Below are 17,333 nucleotides of genomic sequence, written 5' to 3'. Positions count from 1 at the left end.
TACTTGGGCAGGCGGTTTCTTGAACTATGACTTTTTCTAGTCTGACTGGTGAAACCGACAATTATTCTCAGCCCTGGGTGAGTGCCGGTCACTGTTTCCTCAAACCCTGTTCTTTGGCTGTTCCTCAGCCTTGGGTAGTTTTTTCTTTCCAGCCAGATACTGCTCAGTGCTCCACTGATTGCTCACGGTGCATTCTGCCCACCTCCAGGCATCTAAATCTGCAGCTCTCCTCTCTAGTACTCGCTCCTGAGAACTCGAGTCTCTTGGCCTCCCCAAAACAACCCTCCCATTTAACTCCTGGACTCGGGGAGCACCCTGGGCTCGCTGAGGGCCCTGCATCATCCTGTCTGGTACCATAAGGGCCATAAACTGGGGAAGTGGTAACACGTGTTTCATTTGCTTTCAGGGATCACTCTGCTTTGATGCCTGATGCTCAAGGTCTTGGAAACACTTTTTATGTGCCATCTGTTTTTATTGTTTTTGTGTTTCACTCTGATTTTTGGTTTTATCAAGGAAGAGGGTATTTTCGGCCAACATGTATCTTGTACAGAAGGGGAAGTTCTCCTTAACCTTCTAAAAAACTACCGAAGGAACAAGGACAAAAGCTAAATACAGTTCAAGAGAGCAGAGAAAAGCTGAAAATGTCTCCTTCCTTGCTTGTTTAATGATGTGCAGTAGCTGACAGATTAGCTTCTAATTTGTGCTGTTATAAATTGCCACGAACTTAGTGGTTTAAAACAACACAAATTTGTTATTTATAGTTATGTGGGTCAAAATTCTGACACAGTTCCCAAGGGGTTAGAATGAAGATGTCAGCAGGGCTGCATTTTTTTCTAGAAGCTTTAGGAAAGAATCCATTTCCTTGCTTTTCCCATTTCTAAGGACCACCTGAAGTCATCCTCTCTTGGTCTCCTAGCTTCCTTCAAAGCCAGTGACTTTCTATCTCTCTGACTATTCTTCCGTAGCCACATCTTTCTCTGACCATATCAGGGAGTAGATTATCTGATTTAAAGGATCGTGCGATTAGATTGTATCCAAATAGATAATGTAGGACACTCTCCACTCCCTCACCATCCTTAAGGCAACCATATCTTCGAAGTCCCTTTTGTTACTTAAGGTAAATAGTCACAGGATCTAAGCATTAGGAGATGGGTATCTTTTAGAGGATCACCATTCTGCTTTCCACTGCTAAGATCTTGTGCCATAAAACTTACTGCTCCACTCATTGTTCAGTAATGAGAGTGACATTCAGAGAAAGCCTTTTAACAACATTTAATCAAACACAAATTTTTAAGAAAAAAATCTGCCAGTTTTTCTTTCAAACATATTTAATGGAAAAACATTAATAGGGCAGCCTGTTCTCTATACACATCCTACTGATAAGCCCTCCTTTCTTGGCCTTTGATACTAGTTCCTTCTCAGTTACCAAGATTAAAATGATAAAGTCTAAGATGCAATAACATGTTCTATATATTTCAGGATTGAATAATGCTTCTTAGCATTTATTCCCAAGAGTCTTCTCTAATTGTTTTTTTTTTAATGTTGGTCTTAATACTGTTTCTCAAACCAATTTTATTAGTAATATCAGTAATATAACAATAGCCAATATTTGATTCAACAGCCACTTAAATCAGCAACTACTTTATGGCGTATATACTCGACATCACACTAAGAACTGTGAGGCTACTGAAAGTGCAATAAATATGATATTAGGAGAGATCAACCAATCCAGTCTTCTCATTGTCCTCAGAGGAGGGAACTAAGACTCGGAGAGGTTAGTTGTTTCTTAAGTTAACCTTCTCGTTAGTGACAGCGACAGATATCCCCAGGTACCAACTGCGGCTAACCTTTTCTTATTATCAGTTCACTACCACACCACGATGCTTATATACAATAACACAAAAATATATATGGGGCAATGTCATTTCAATTTTTTCTTTCCTTTGCTCTCTCACCTTGATTATAGCCAAAGTGGAGCCTCCGGCTGTCAATTTTGGCTCCAGGAAAGAAATTCTCCTCTCTGCATTTCCCTCTGAAGAAATAGAATGTATTATCAGATGACAATAAGGCAAAAGTTTGCTACTAGCACTGCTTATTTAATTAATAAACCTGCAGGAAAAGCCAAAATCTCCTTCAGGTTCTATGCAGCTGCTTAAGTCTCAAAGTCAGGTTTCTTCACACAACTCTCCTAACTCTTCTCAATATTAACATGTGCACAAAAAAGCACTGAAGTGTTTGCTTGAGCAACTTCTCTCATCTAGCTCCAAATATAAAAACATGGTTGCACGTAGAACCATCACATTCTTAATCAAATCATGATTTATGCTCTTGAAACTGGGCAATAAAAATTCAGATGGACTTTTTTGTAAGTTATGGCTTCACTTAAATTCACTCATCCTTTCTCCAGTTCTCATTTTCTATGCAATCAGAAATCTCAGACACTACTGTGGCTTTATACTTGCAGAAATAAATTTTAGAATGAAGCATGATTAATATTGCCTCAATCCTTTTTTAAAAAATGAAAGGAAATAGTTCAAAATATGCAAGGATTTTTGCAGTGTGAAATGTGTTCATTTTTTAAGTTAGTTATCCACCATCCAAGAAAAAGGAAAGCTTAAGAAACTATGCAGGAGAAAGAAGAAATTTAGTCAAGACTAAAGGTGGGGGACTTCCGCCAAGATGGAGGCATAGGTGGAAACACTTTGCATCCTCGCATAACCAAATCTAAAACCAACAAAGTTTTAACAATTAACCCAACCAAACCACACAGAAAATCAACAATACAGAGTCCAAAAATAACGAACCGCTCAGCTAAACCTGTGAGAGGGGCGAAGCCAGCAGCAGAGTGGGTCAGGCAAAAAAGATTCCCTAACCCGGGCGGTGCGCAGGCAGCCAAGGGCGCGGATCCCAGGTGCAGGCTCTATACGGGCGGACACAGGAAAAACACGGTGCGCTGGCTGTCTGCGGTCAATCGCAATTTGTGCGCAGATAAACCAGTGTAGAGACGTGCATTGAGACAGACCCCGAAGGCCCCTGGCTCAGGGCAGCAGGCTCACACATTTGTACTCAGATAAACAGGTGACGGTGAGCGGTGAGGCGGACAGGGCGAGCTGAGAGGACCCCCATTGCTCCCTCTCTGACCCCGCCCCCACATACAATATCACAAACCAGCGACCTGGGTGGCCCCGCCCTGGTAAACAACTAAGGCTCTGCTCCTCATACTTAACAGGCACAAACAGATAAAAACATGGCTCAAGAACAACTCAGAGCCCCAGAACCAATAAATCTAAGCAATGAAGAAATAGCCAAACTTTCAGATGCACTGTTCAAAACACGTGATCAGGATGCTCACAGAACTGATTGATTTTAGTCACAAATTAGAGGAATAAATGAAGGCTAAACTAATTCAAATGAATGGTAATGCACAGGAAACCAATAGTAATGGAAAGGAAACTGGTACTCAAATCAAGGGAGCAGATCAGAAGGAAGGAAAAAATGACCAAACAGAAAAATATGAAGAAACAAGAATTCAAAAATATGAGGAGAGGCTTAGGAACCTCCAGGACATCTTTAAACGTTCCAACATCCAAATTATAGGGGTACCAGAAGGGGAAGAGGAACAGTCACGAGTGGAAACCTTATTTGAACAAATAATAAAAGAGAACGTCCCCATTCTGGCAAAGGAAATAGACTTCCAGGAAATCCAGGAAGCTCAGAGAGTCCCAAAGAAGTTGGACCCAAGGAGGAACACACCAAGGCACATCATCATTACATTAGCCAAGATTCAACTGAAGGAGAGAATCCTAGAAGCAGCAAGAGCTAAGGGGACTGTCACCTACAAAGGAGTTCCCATCAGACTGTCAGCTGATTTCTCAAAAGAGACCTTACAGGAAAGAAGGGGCTGGAAAGAAGTATTCCAATCATGAAATCCAAAGACCTACAACCAAGATTGATCTATCCAGCAAAGCTTTCATTTAGAATGGAAGGGCAGATAAAGTGCTTCTCAGATAAGATCAAATTAAAGGAGTTCATCATCACTAAGCCCTTATTATATGAAATGTTAAAGGGACTTATCTAAGAAAAAGAATGAACAGTGAAAGGACAGCAAATTCACAGTTATTAAGAACCATACCTAAAACAAAAGCAAATTAAGAGGACAGCTAGATCAGGAGTGAACCATAGAAATGAAGAACACGTGGAAGGTTAGCAACAGGGGAGTAGGAGAAGGGGGGAGAAGGTACAGAAAATAAGTAGCATAGACAGTAGATAGAAAATAGATAGGGGGAGGGTAAGAATAGTAGGGGAAATATAGAATCTAAAGAACTTGAGACACGTGTTCATGAACTAAAGGAGGGGAATGGTGGGAGACAGGTGTTCAGGGTGGAGGGGAACAGAGAGGGAATAGAACAAATGTAATGGCATAATCAATAAAATTTTTTAAAAAGACTAAAGGTAAAACAATCCAATTAAACACATTTTAGCTCAGTTACTAAAACAAATACTCCTTAAAGATGTTGCTAACCATAATTTTGATAAGAATTAGACCAAAAAATCTGAATAGTACAATTAATCTACATAAAGTAGTTTGGAGCCCATAACTCATATCTTTAATCAAGAAACATGGTAGAGCCCCGCCTGGTGTGGCTCAGTGGACTGGGTGCTAGCCTGCTAACCAAAGGGTCGAGGCTTAGACTCCCAGTAGGAGCACACCCCTGTGTTATGGGCTGGGTCCCTGGTGTCGGGTACTCAAGAGGCAACCACACATTAATGTTTCTCTCCCTCTCTTTCTCCCTTCCTTCTCTTCTGTCTGAAAATAAATAAATAAAATAAAATAAAAATTTTTAAAGAAACATGGTAGAGTTATTTTCTGGAAATAGAAAATTGTATTTTTAATCTATACAAATTCAACCAAAAATAACTTTGCAGAGACACCAGATAGCATAACATTCAAATCAAGAACTCTAAAGTTAGGCTTCTTAGATTCAAGGCCAGACATTGCAATTTATTAGCCAAATGACCTTGGGCAAATTAATTAAACTTTATAAACCTTCATCAACTTTCTTGTCTATAAAAGAGAGATAAAAAGTGGCACCTGACTCACAGGTATGTTTCAGCAGATGTAATGGGATAATTTATATAAAGCACTTGTGGTAAGTGCTCCATAGGTTATCTATTATTGCCTGACTTAAGTTGATATGTTAAGTAAGGCATTTGGAGCATAAAATATGGAGCATAAAAACTAATGGAAAGAAAATGCTGCAGAAGGTTAACAGTGATTAACATCAGCATAGTACAAACATGACTGATTTTTTCCATTTTCCAAAACATGTTAAATGCAATTATATGTACTAGAAACAAAATATGATTTTATGAAAGTCACTAGAGCAAATATGTTACAATAGAAAACTTTAAGTTATCCTTAATATTTTTTCTGTGGAAACCTCCAACCTCTAGAAGCTAGCATCCTTCCCCAAATATACTCACTTCTCACCCCAAAATGAAGCTTTACCAAAGTCTAAACCCCACAGGGTACATGCAGAGAATTCATATAATGGCATTGACTCAACTGGCCCTTTAAGGTTAAGAGTTCTGTTTTCAAACATTGCTACAATTAGAAATTTGTGTTCTGCAGAACTCAGGAAAATAGAATTGATTCGTTTTTACGAGATATGGGTTGGTTTTATTATATCAAAATGCTGGATTTGCATTAAACAGTTTCTTGTAATATATTATTCAAATGTGATTTTATTAAAATTAACTGGTATTGATTGAATATTGCATTAAGGAATTGGAAAAGACAGACATTCATTTAACTTTGGGGATGGCTTTTTCAATATCGAGATTATGCATGTCAACCTAAATGTTCCAAAATCTAACTAAAAAATTGCAAAGATTTTTTTGGTGGGAAAAAGGGGCAAAATTGACTTGTTTACTCCTTAACAATAAGAAATCTAGAAAAGATTTAAGGTAGCTTACATGAATACATCTAGCAGAAAAACTATGTACATATAAGAGAAACTTCTTTGGAAACTGACCTATGTGTTATAATAAGTGGATTCATGAACAACTCATTTTGAAAGCACATAAAAACCATGCATAATTATCATGTTAAAGTTAATTATTTTATTTATTTTACATAAATTTTCAAACACTATTTTGTTTATAAAAGGAGGTGGGAATTGTGCATAAAGATAGGTAAGAGACTTTTCATAAAAATGTTTAATAAGGCTGCAAAAGATGAAAGTTTGGCCATGAACGGTGAAATTTTATCTGGGTTAATTTCCTTTTCTAAAAATAAAAAAGTAGCTCACATGCTCCCCTGGAATTTAAAAGAATAAAATATTAAAAGCATAGTGTTTGCATAGCCTCCTCTGCAGATGTTTAAACAGAAGATACAGCAAATAGTAGCAACACAGAGTGTGGCCCCAGTGACATTTTCTATCGGTAAAATGAAGAAAAAATATGGACCAGAGATGTCATAAAGTGACAGTTAGTCATGAAAGAAATAGAACAATCTGCTTGGACTTCTTGTCTGCCCTGCCAAGTTCCTCTGAGCTTTCACAATCTGTGAGCAGAAGGGGTAACAGTAGACACCTCTTGAAGATGGTATGTGGAGTTTTAAGCACTGACTGCTCACAATGTCATGGTTTTCACCTGCAGACAGGGAACTCCTCCCTGTCTATCTCCCTGAAACCTCTCGCTCCCAGCCATACCCATGTCAGTACAAAGTGGGAGCAACTACAGAGGCACATATATTTGAGAAGAACACTAACATGAAGAAGTGTAAAAAAGTGTCATTTACTCCTTACAAAGATTTGTGATACCAACCTAAATGAGAAAGCACTATTGAAATAGTGTTGTTTGGGCCATCATTCTAAAATTTTTATGAGATCCACCGCAGACAAGCCAGCATTAGACTAGAGATTAAGTCCAGACACCTCTAGTAGGGAAGGTGAGACAGAGATTTTTATGCCCGCGGAAGAAAATGTATAATTTATGGTATTTTTCATCTCCCAGAAGAGTGAACATGTTTTATATTATTTTTAACTGCAAAATATTCTCATTCCCATGAAATCCTTTAAAAAAGTTACTTATTTGCAAAATGTTGAGAAACCTGTGTTTTCTGTTCTTGGGAAATAACTTTGGCATTAGCAACTGTAGAAGCAGATGCTTGTCCACTCTGTGATCCAGAAAAAATAAAACAATATTCCAAGGTCAGAGCTATGTGGAAAAAAAAACCAACGGTAGATGACAGATGAAGAAATTACAGGAAGTGAAGGATGAACAAGGAGAGCAGGAACCAATGATTCTGTCACTGACTTACATTGAATTCAGTGGTGCATTCAGGAGGGGGAAAGGCTGGAAGCCCAGAAGCATTCATTCTGATCGGCTTTTATTAGGAGTGGTTTTTATTATTACTCTCCTGGGATTATAAAATTTTAGCAAAAACTTCGTAATTAGCGTATAAGTCAATACCCTTAATTTCAGCATTGTGAAATGTTGCAGAATTTTTTTCCCTACTACTCATTGAGATAAAAGAATTTTTACAGCTAGGATTTACCCAAACTCCATTCTGCAAAACAGAATACTGACCCCGAGAAACATGCAACAACAGAAATTTATCCAATGTCAACTTGCTGGAACAAAACGGGATACCTTTACTGCTGTAAAAGATATCGCTGAAAGGAGCAGCGAAGTCTGTTCCATCCGGACAAAACACATATAAAAGGAAGTGCCAGACAAATGCTGCTCTTCTATAAGTTTGTTTAGATATTGCTTCCATATACTTGGTTAATCTGCGGATTAACCCATGCCCAGAAAAAATGAAAACAATGTCAAGGTTATCGAATGATTAATTTGCTCTAATTACAAGTAATTCTGCAGAAGCTTTTACAAATCTAATGGCCTGTAAAAATACTACATAAACATTCCCTGACCAACTGTTGCACATGATTTAACAGTGACTCCAGCACTTACTAGTGCTTTCTAATGCTCCTCTGATATGTCAGCTTGGTAATAAATATCCAGGTTAATTTCCAGGTCTCTGTGCTTGGAGATGGGGATCGGGTGAATAGGCCTGTTAGCCGGAGAGAAGCACAATTTTTATTTCCTGCTAGTAAGTTCAGGGAGGCAAAAATCTTGACCCAGATTCAAGAGTTACAGGAGGTGGCTGTTAGCTGCCATTGGTCCCCAAGGCAAAAAGTCATAGTTTTCACAGCTGGCCCAGTTCTTTTATCTCCCTCCTCTGGGGCCTGGTGATTCCAGGGTGTCAGGAGCACACCAGCCGCAGGGGGCAAGGACAGGAGGTAGTTGGTGCTACACTTCTTCATCCTTCCCCACACTAAAGGGGAAGTTCATTTTCTCCACATTGGCTGAGAAATAATTGGAGATATTCTTTAAAAGTTCAAGACAGCTCCACCTTCAACAAAGAGTTATTTGATAAAGCAACACTTTTGACACAAATTTAACTAATCTTTTGGCCTATGTGAATTATTTAGGCTCAGGTAATAAGTAGTTCCTAATTACTTTTATTAGGGAGCCACTCAATATTACAATCCTGTTTTTCAAACATACCTCTGAGTACTAGATCCTACATCTCTTAAAAGCGGATATTTTATTTTACTCGTTTTTGTAATGTCCTCAGCATCTGTCCAGCACAGCGCCATGAACAAAGGCTTGTTAGTGCTCTCAGATCTCAGCACCAAATCTCACTATTTCCTCACCTCTAGTGATGTGGAAATTAGATCCTATGTCCGTTAGGTGTAAGTAAGTAATTTATAGGCTCCATTTTCAGGACTCACTTCTTCTCTTTCAGCAGCCCCCACCTTCACCCATTTTCTCCATCCCCAGGTCTTTGCTTTCAGGGGTTGGTTTGTTTGTTTATGTCAATCCCGCCTCTGTTTGGTGATGACAGGTCACAGGGGAAGGTGCAAGCATAGGAGCTCATCCATAAATACATGCCGCTTGCAACTGAAAGTCATCAGGGAAAACAGAACAAGAAAAGTCAAGGAAGGTACGGCAGGAAGGAAAAAGTATATGGAACACAAGCCGAAGAGGTGCCTTGGGGATGTTCTAAACATAGAATGGGAGTCCCTGATGTAAAACGCAATAACCTAGAATTTACTGTACAATTTGGTCTCTATGTTCTGAGAGTCGGCAACCTACCATCACCTGTGGTATTTATGGACACTAGCCAGCAAGACAAGCTCAGCCTGAGGCTTTCTGTTGGGACCTTCACTGAAATATAGCGATGTGAAAGGAGCTTTCTCATGCAAGACCCGGGAGCGTCTGTTCTCAAGGCCAGAAATAAAAAAGAGAACTGTTGTTCAAGTTTGACTCTTCTAGAGATAAGGGTAATCTTTCATAAAATAAACTAGATCAGCTTGTCAGGCTTGTGGAAAGATATGACAGAATTAATGGCCACTAACTTGGTAACAAAATTATAACCAAACAAGCTATTTTTGGCTGTCAGTGTGATTGATGTGAGCATTGTTGAATCTAACTTGAGTATCCAGGGTATTTTATCTAGAGCTACTGTTGCGATTTCCTCAAGAGTAGCTTTAAAACAATACTGACTTTCATGGAACATATGATAATGATTGGGTTTTTTAAAATTTCCTGCAGTAGTTGGAAAATAAAGTTTCATGTTCATAAATGTTTAGCATGGAAATGATTTGCTTTAGTGTGATAGTCCTTTCAATGCCATATATGTGTATTCAAAAGTTGTGTTAATACATCTAAACTATGCAAAAAAATGTTCAGAATCAAACACCAGCTTAGGAATCGCATCTGGAAAATTAAAAACCAATGTCGTTTATATTTGAGTAAATATACCTTTATAATATTAAATATCTTTACCATAGCGATAGGTACTACATCTGAAAGTCTATGACTTAACTGATGGATCATTCCATAAAGTGTGATAGAAGATGAGTACAAGGCACTCTTGACTTTCTTAGTCATTTGGTCATATACTGTGCAAACGAGCCTTTAGTGAATGCATTATTTTCACTTACCATGTATAGCTCTTATGTAGGATGATCTATGGGTTAGGGAGAGATAGAGGGGAAAGAAGTCATGGAGTATTGAGAAACCCAAAGGGCAATGTAATGAAATTAGATTTTCCAAGTAACGTGAATTTTAAAATTGTTTTATTATACTAGACCATATTTCATTATATACTTGTCATCTCCAATTTCTCTCCTCACTTTTTTTTTTGAAAGCCGCTCCACTTGGATGCTCACCCCCACTACTCCAGAGAAACATTTTTTTTAAGATCACTAATGAATGATCAATTCTCAGTCCCCATCACAATTTCTCATTTCCTTCTCTCAGCATTTTATTTTGTTTTGTTTTTTCCTTTCCTTAGATCCCAAGGCACTAAAATAGCTTGGTTTTCTACCTATGTTGTTAGTTACTTCCTTTCAAAACGCACCATACCTAATAAACACGTCAATCTTTAATTGTTCCAACGTGAACCGGTCCCTCCACCCTAAACCTATATCCTTTCCAGTCTTAAGCATGATCAACTCTTCTGTTCTTCTCATACCCACATGCAGTGCTACCTGACCACCTCTCTATACTGCCGCTGCTCTACTGTGTGGTCCAGCTACCGTCAGGGTGCACCTGGATCACTGCAACCGCCTCTGGTTGGTCTCTCTGCATCTGCCCTTTCCCCTACAGTGTATCCACACATCAACCACAGTGAGCCTGTTGAAAGGGAAATTAGGTGGTCTCAACCCATAAATCTGACAAAGTCCAAGTACTTACAATGGCATGCAAGTCGCAGCTCTTTGTTACTCTTCTGATACTATCTGTGGCATCTCCCTTTGTTCCAAGCACATTGGCCTTCCTGTTCTTCCCAGAATACCAGGCATCTATCACCTCAGGACCTTTGTTGATAGATGCTGCCTCAGTTTGGAATGTTCTTCTCCCAAGTACAAGTCTGATTGAGTCCCTCACTGGGCTCAAGCCTTTCCTGAATACCACCTTCTCGTGGAGGTCTTCCCAAATCACTCAATTTAAAGTTAAGCCCCCTCACTTTGGCACTCCTGGTCCTCCTCTAACCTGCTCTAATTTTGTCCCCATTCCACTTACAATCATTGAACATTCTATGCAATTATTTGATTTGGTTATCATCTGCCTTTGCCCTCCATCCTCACCCCCTAGAATAGAAGCTCCAGGAGGGCATGGATTTGTAAACTGTTATTTATCAATTAGGCTCTCAGTAAATATTTTAATTAATAAATATTAATATATAAAAATAACACGCTGTGTACTCATGAAAGGCTGAGAAATAATACCTACAATGGTCCCTGATCACCCACTTTCTCTGTTTATTATTTCATCCCCCCCACCCTTGATTTTTCTCTTGTCTCAATTATTTTCTGAATGACTGTCTGAAAGAGCATGTATCTACAAAGTCTGGGAACTGCTGACCTAAAAAATCTGGAGTCAAGTCCACCCCACCTAACAAGGGATTCAACATCTCAACTTAAACTTCAGAAAGAGAGAATTTATGAATAAATATCTGATTTCTTACAACCTCTGATTGTAAGAAAGTTTCTTAAGTTGAAATGAAACTATTCTCCCTATATCTTCCAACCAGGTTCTGTTTTTGCTTTTAAGTAAGGCCATGAATACTTTCCCCCTTATACATGAAATCACATCAGATATTTGAATATAAAAATATCTTCCTTCTGTTTTCAAAGTCTTCACTTCTTTGCAAAATAGCATTCATTTTTCTTAATAAATGGTTTAAAATTTTAAAACACAATTTATTCTAGAGCAAATTACAGCACTCAGGGACTGTATTAGGATGCACATCCAATGCATTATTTCATCTAATTCTCACAGTAATTTAATCAGACAGGTGCTACTGTTTTTTTCTCACTTTACAGATGAAGATCCCAAAATTCAGTACGTTCAGGATTCTGCAACATGTCCAAGGACACAGAGCAAGAGAATGGCCTAGCTGGGATTCAATGTCGGGCTTTGTCTAGCCCCCATACCAGATTCTTATTACTACATGTTATAGTCTCTTGACAAATTACTAAACAATTAAAACATTCAATTGCCCATTACCAATTTATAGTCTGCTAAAGTTATTTATGGTTTCAAATGATTCTCTTTGTTGTGTCTGTAAACCAGGTTTCACAGTCAAAAAATTCTTTATATTTTAATTTTTAATTCTCACTTCTTTCAAAGGGGCTTGTTTTTAGCCGGAGTCTCCAGTGCTCACAGGCTGACCCTGTGGGGAACTTTTGCACTACTTCTTGTTTCTTCTTTTCATCCCATGGTATTGTGAAGGCCAACTTTATATTACTATCTCAGCCGAGTGATTCTGGTCTTCTCAGGTACTGCAAATGAGGCCCCAAACCAAAATAGGACAGAGGGTCAGCCTTCTCATTGCTTAGAGTGTCCTTTTCCCCAAACAGGCAAATATGAGCTTCCCTGTCAAACACTGCATCAAATAGCAGATATATAATGTCATTTTCACTAAAGCTTTAGCCTTTTATGGTCCAGACTTTATGAAAAAGTTTTTCATAAAGACAAGCTAAATGATATAGATGCATATATGCATACAATATACACATGTTACACACATGATACATACACAGCATGTTGTATATGGTATATACATATTTCTGAATACACATATGTACAAGCATGTGTTTGTGGGTATATGTATTAAATATATGCATATTAATATCATGTATGTATATTAACATATATGGCAATATACCTATTATAATACTTTAAATTCATATTTAGTATATATACTATATAATGGAAATATATAATAATTTGGTTCTAATACTGGAATTGGTGAAATTTTTATGTAGCTGTGATATTGGCAACATATCTCTCTTACAGATTCATGAAATCTGCTTATGCTTTGATTGCTCTGGTCCTGAGTGATTTGTTGATTTTTATTTTTTTAATTTCATGAGGTCCTGTGTTTAATACCAAACTTCTTCAGAATAATCACTTATTCCTTAGTTACTTTTCTATTTTTTAAAATTCATATTTGAAATGTTCATTGTTTATGTGTGTCTTTATAGCGTTAAGTATTTTGTATTCTTACCTGGAAACTAGGTGTTCCAAGTCCTTTTTGGAAAGATATAGGTTAATGCACTAACAAAAATTAATCAATTGCTACACAAATGCATGCCTTCATATACAGAATTTCTGGAGTTCTGTTTTCCAACAATAGCCTTCTATAAAATGGTTTTTCTATAACTAGTTTTTTTGGGAATGGCCTCTCTCTCTGATGTCTATGTTTTGGCAGTGGAATGAATTTGATAGACTATCTTGGCTTTGTGAGAAAGAACACTGTATTCTTAAAAAGCACTCTGTACCCCTAGAAATCTGAACCGAAGCCACGAATTTCGTATTGCTCTCTCTGTGGGTCACGCTCTCAGCTGGCCCACTGGCTACAAACTCTGAAGCTGCTTCATATTCATGATGAGATGGTTATATGGAGACTGTTCCTTAAAAAACAAAACTGTACATGCTTATCTATAAAAGATGTGTATGTTTCTACATCTCAATCTTCTGCAATCCTCAATACGAAAGTGTTGAAACTTTATATAAGCCAACAAAATAGATACTGGATTACAGACCATATACTGGGGATTTAGTAAAAATTTTAAGGGATTGTTACTCATATCACTGGCAAGAAGAATGCAAAAACTGTTTCAGTCAAATCAATGGAATACAGTTTTATAAAGCATCATCATTTGGTCATGAAAATAGCTTTTTTATATGACACTAAGTGAAAGTAAGTCTTTCCCAGCACAGAGCTGATTTTATATGAGTTTAATCTGCTCTTTGTTTTTTCCAATCTGTTGCTTTAAAACATGCTAACTAAATCAGTTGACCAAAGCTCTACTGGCTATTATATCTACTTGCAAACTAGCAAATTCAATTTTTGGCATAACAACACAAAGTAAAATGAAGTGGAATGCTGTGATTTTAAGGGGGCTTTGCCCTCCTTTGTTCCATGAACTTGACCGGCTTTCACACCATTGCAGTCTCACAGCCCTTTGTTCAAATTCACAACATCAAATGTAAAGAATAGCTTTACATTGTGCTTTTGTTACCCGAGGAATCCAAATGCATCAAGAAAAATGCTCATCGAGGCTTGGAACAGAAAGAGATATTTATTTAACATGCGCCTTTGTTCTGTGCAACTCAGCATCATGACAAATGAATTGAGATTGCAACTGAGAGTTGAAATTCTCTTTGTCTCCTATGAATCATGAAGCCCAACATGATAACACTTTTAAATATTAGGAACTGATACTGGGGAACATTAAAGATTACCATCTCACATAACATGAGTAGAAACAGACCTGAGAGAGAAATTGTAAATATGCCTGGGCTATGCTTATCTTTATCAGATGTCTATTAGTCCATTTTTTTCACTTAAACACCTAGCCATGGTTTCTGCAATTTATCTCAGAGGGTATAAGAAATAGAAATCTCTCAGAGAAGTAAGTCACTGTGACAGAGTGGAGAAGGCACTGGCTGGAATTGGGAAGGCTCTGTGGCCTGACCAGAATAAGTGTAAGTTGTAAAATCAAGTGGATTTGCATGTGAACCTCCAGATGGTCACTTCCTGGCTGTTTGTTCTTGGACAAATTATTAACTTCTCCATTCTTCCATTTTCTTATTTACCAGATAGTCATCAGGACTAAAGTAAATAATATTTTTAAGCACATCACATAACGCCAGGCTTGTAGCATAAACCTAATATGGTGTTATTATTAGATTAGGACATCTGTCATATTGTTTTATATTACAATTCTCTCGAATGCATATGTAATAATTTTCAAAGTGTAAATATAAAATTTGTACCAAATGAGTCTCAATAATGGCCACATATCCAACTGTGTCACTCTATTCATTATTTGCCTCGGGCTTTATCTCATGCCCTTTCAGTTGATTTAAATAATGTCCAATTCTTAGATAAGAAACTTTTAGAGACTTGAAAGGTGAGACAAGCAAGAGGTTCATGAAGGTATTCTGAAATGGCCAGGCTAACTTAGCAATCATTTGCCCAGGCAGCAGAAACAAACCTACAACTTTCTTGAAGTGACAATATGGAAGTGAAGAGTGAACAGAGCCTTGGGGAAGTGAGCAAGCATGAGAACAGGATGGAATATCAAAGCCTGTATCTCTGTGGCCCAGAGAAAGGGGGAGAAATCAGCATTAGTTAAAAAATAGAAAGAACCGCTAGAGATTTTACAAAGGTGAAATGACTCTATATATTGCAGATAGGGTTTTCCAACAGTCAGAAATTGCATTGAAGGGGGTTCTAGAAAAAATAAAATAGAGGTAGCAATTCTTCAGTGCATGCAAAAACAAAATGTAAAGAAAAGAAAAGAAGGCAGCTCATAATGAAGAAAGAGATCTGGAACAGTGAAGGCCCTTGAAGGGGATTGTGTTGCAACAAGGGGAAGCAGTGTAAGGGAGGGTGGCTTCTTGAACTTCACTGTCTGCTTCCCATTACTCTTCTGCTTTAAAAAATGTCATCCATTTCTTTCAGGGCAGAACATTTTGCCAAATGTGCTATTTAAATATTGATTTTAGAGCGTTTCCTTGATTTGAAAGCATACTACCAAGACTGGCAAAAATCCAAACTATTTGTTCCTGTACTTTTTGTTATGATTTATATAGGCAGGTTTTTTCTACCAAAGATAAAATGGAAGAAGACCAGAATGCAAACTGCACAAAACACACAATCCCTGATAATAAAATGCATTGGCTGGAGATATTATGAAGCATATTTGAGCTATTGCTCAAGAGATTCTGATTATGTACATAAAGATGTCTGAAAAGCGATATTTCTTTTTTAAATAGGAACACTTGAAGAAAGAAGGGAAGGTTAAGGAAACTCTATATAAAATTAGTTTTTCTTAAGTATGAAAAATTTTTGGCTAATGCCACGGATATCTCTTATACCACATATACGCCGATACTAAGTTACAGTTTAATAATCAAAGATTTGAAGAAAGGAAGCTGCTAAACATGAAAGTACTCTCTTTTTTTTTTTTTCTTTCTCTCTGCTGTATCCCAAGACCCAAAGCAGTGCCCGGCACATAGTTGGCACTCAGCAAATACTTGTTACAGGAATGAATAAATAATGTCCTAAAGCAATTAAATAGCAAATGAATTCTTTAATGATTACCAGCTGAGAGCAAACTGGGCCAGAAAATCCTGAGCCGTGGGTGTAATCTCATGGTTTGGAACACCCCAACCTCGGTTCAGAGTCTCAATCCCGATAACAGTAACACTTTATAATCAACTGTAAAAAGAAATCAGTTCACTAAGAAGGAAGAAAAGCGATCTAACTCCTTATCTGAGCTTCTTGTTCTGTGTGCATGCTCCCGTGTCTGGGTCTGTGGCCATCCTCCTGAAACTTCCTCAGTGACACAAACTCAGATGGCTTTCCTCTGGTTTAGATGGATCTCTTTAGAGAAGAGTATGAGGGTGATGTCTCTAGCTGAAGAAAATGTATCTAAGTCCCAGAGCAGCCTGTTTTACGTGTTTCTAGAATATCTTTTCAAGTTGTCTCACAGGAATGACATTTTTTCCAGAGTGGTGAGTTAATTCCCTTTGAATTGTAACATATATGATGGTCCAAAACTACGTGTGAAAAACACTCCAGAATTAGACCCATCCTACCTCATTTCTTAATTATCTCATGCCTAATTTCTAGAGCTTCCTAAATTAGGAATACTTCTCCACATCTTCCCCATTTGCTCCCCCAAAGCGCATTCCAATCCACTCTGACAAACACTAAGCCACTGAGATTTGATGGCATTTTTAAAAGATTTTATTTATTTATCTTTAGAGGGGAAGGAAAGGAGAGAGGGAGAGAATATCAATGTATGCTTGCCTCTCATGGGTCCCCTGCTGGGAACTGGCCTGCAACCCAGGCACCTGCCCTGACTGGGAATTGAACTCTGATACTGTGGTTCGTAGGCCCTCGCTCAATCCACTGAGCTACACCAGCCAGGGCTGATAGCATTTTTTTATAGGAGCATTTCTTAGCTTACCTTACTGAGCTCTGCCCCCTCCCATTCCATTTCCCACTCTAATTCTGTACTGCCCATTGATTGCTCACTGCATCATGGCTGAACCTTTCCACTCTAATCCCTTTTTGTACTCTTCCGCTTTTGCTTTTAAAGAAACACCCTTCAGTTCTTTTGACCCTCTGCCAGAGGAGAGCTGGTGGGCCCTGATGAGAGTATGGATTCTTTATAGCCCAGGCAGGCATCTTCTAAAGAATTCTGATACTGGACCCTGGGACAGAGGGAAGGAAA

This window comes from Artibeus jamaicensis, unplaced genomic scaffold (assembly GCF_021234435.1).
Source record: "Artibeus jamaicensis isolate MK-2021 breed Jamaican fruit bat unplaced genomic scaffold, CSHL_Jam_final scaffold_537, whole genome shotgun sequence".
Classification (NCBI taxonomy): domain Eukaryota; kingdom Metazoa; phylum Chordata; class Mammalia; order Chiroptera; family Phyllostomidae; genus Artibeus; species Artibeus jamaicensis.
Note: the sequence above shows the minus strand (reverse complement) of the source record.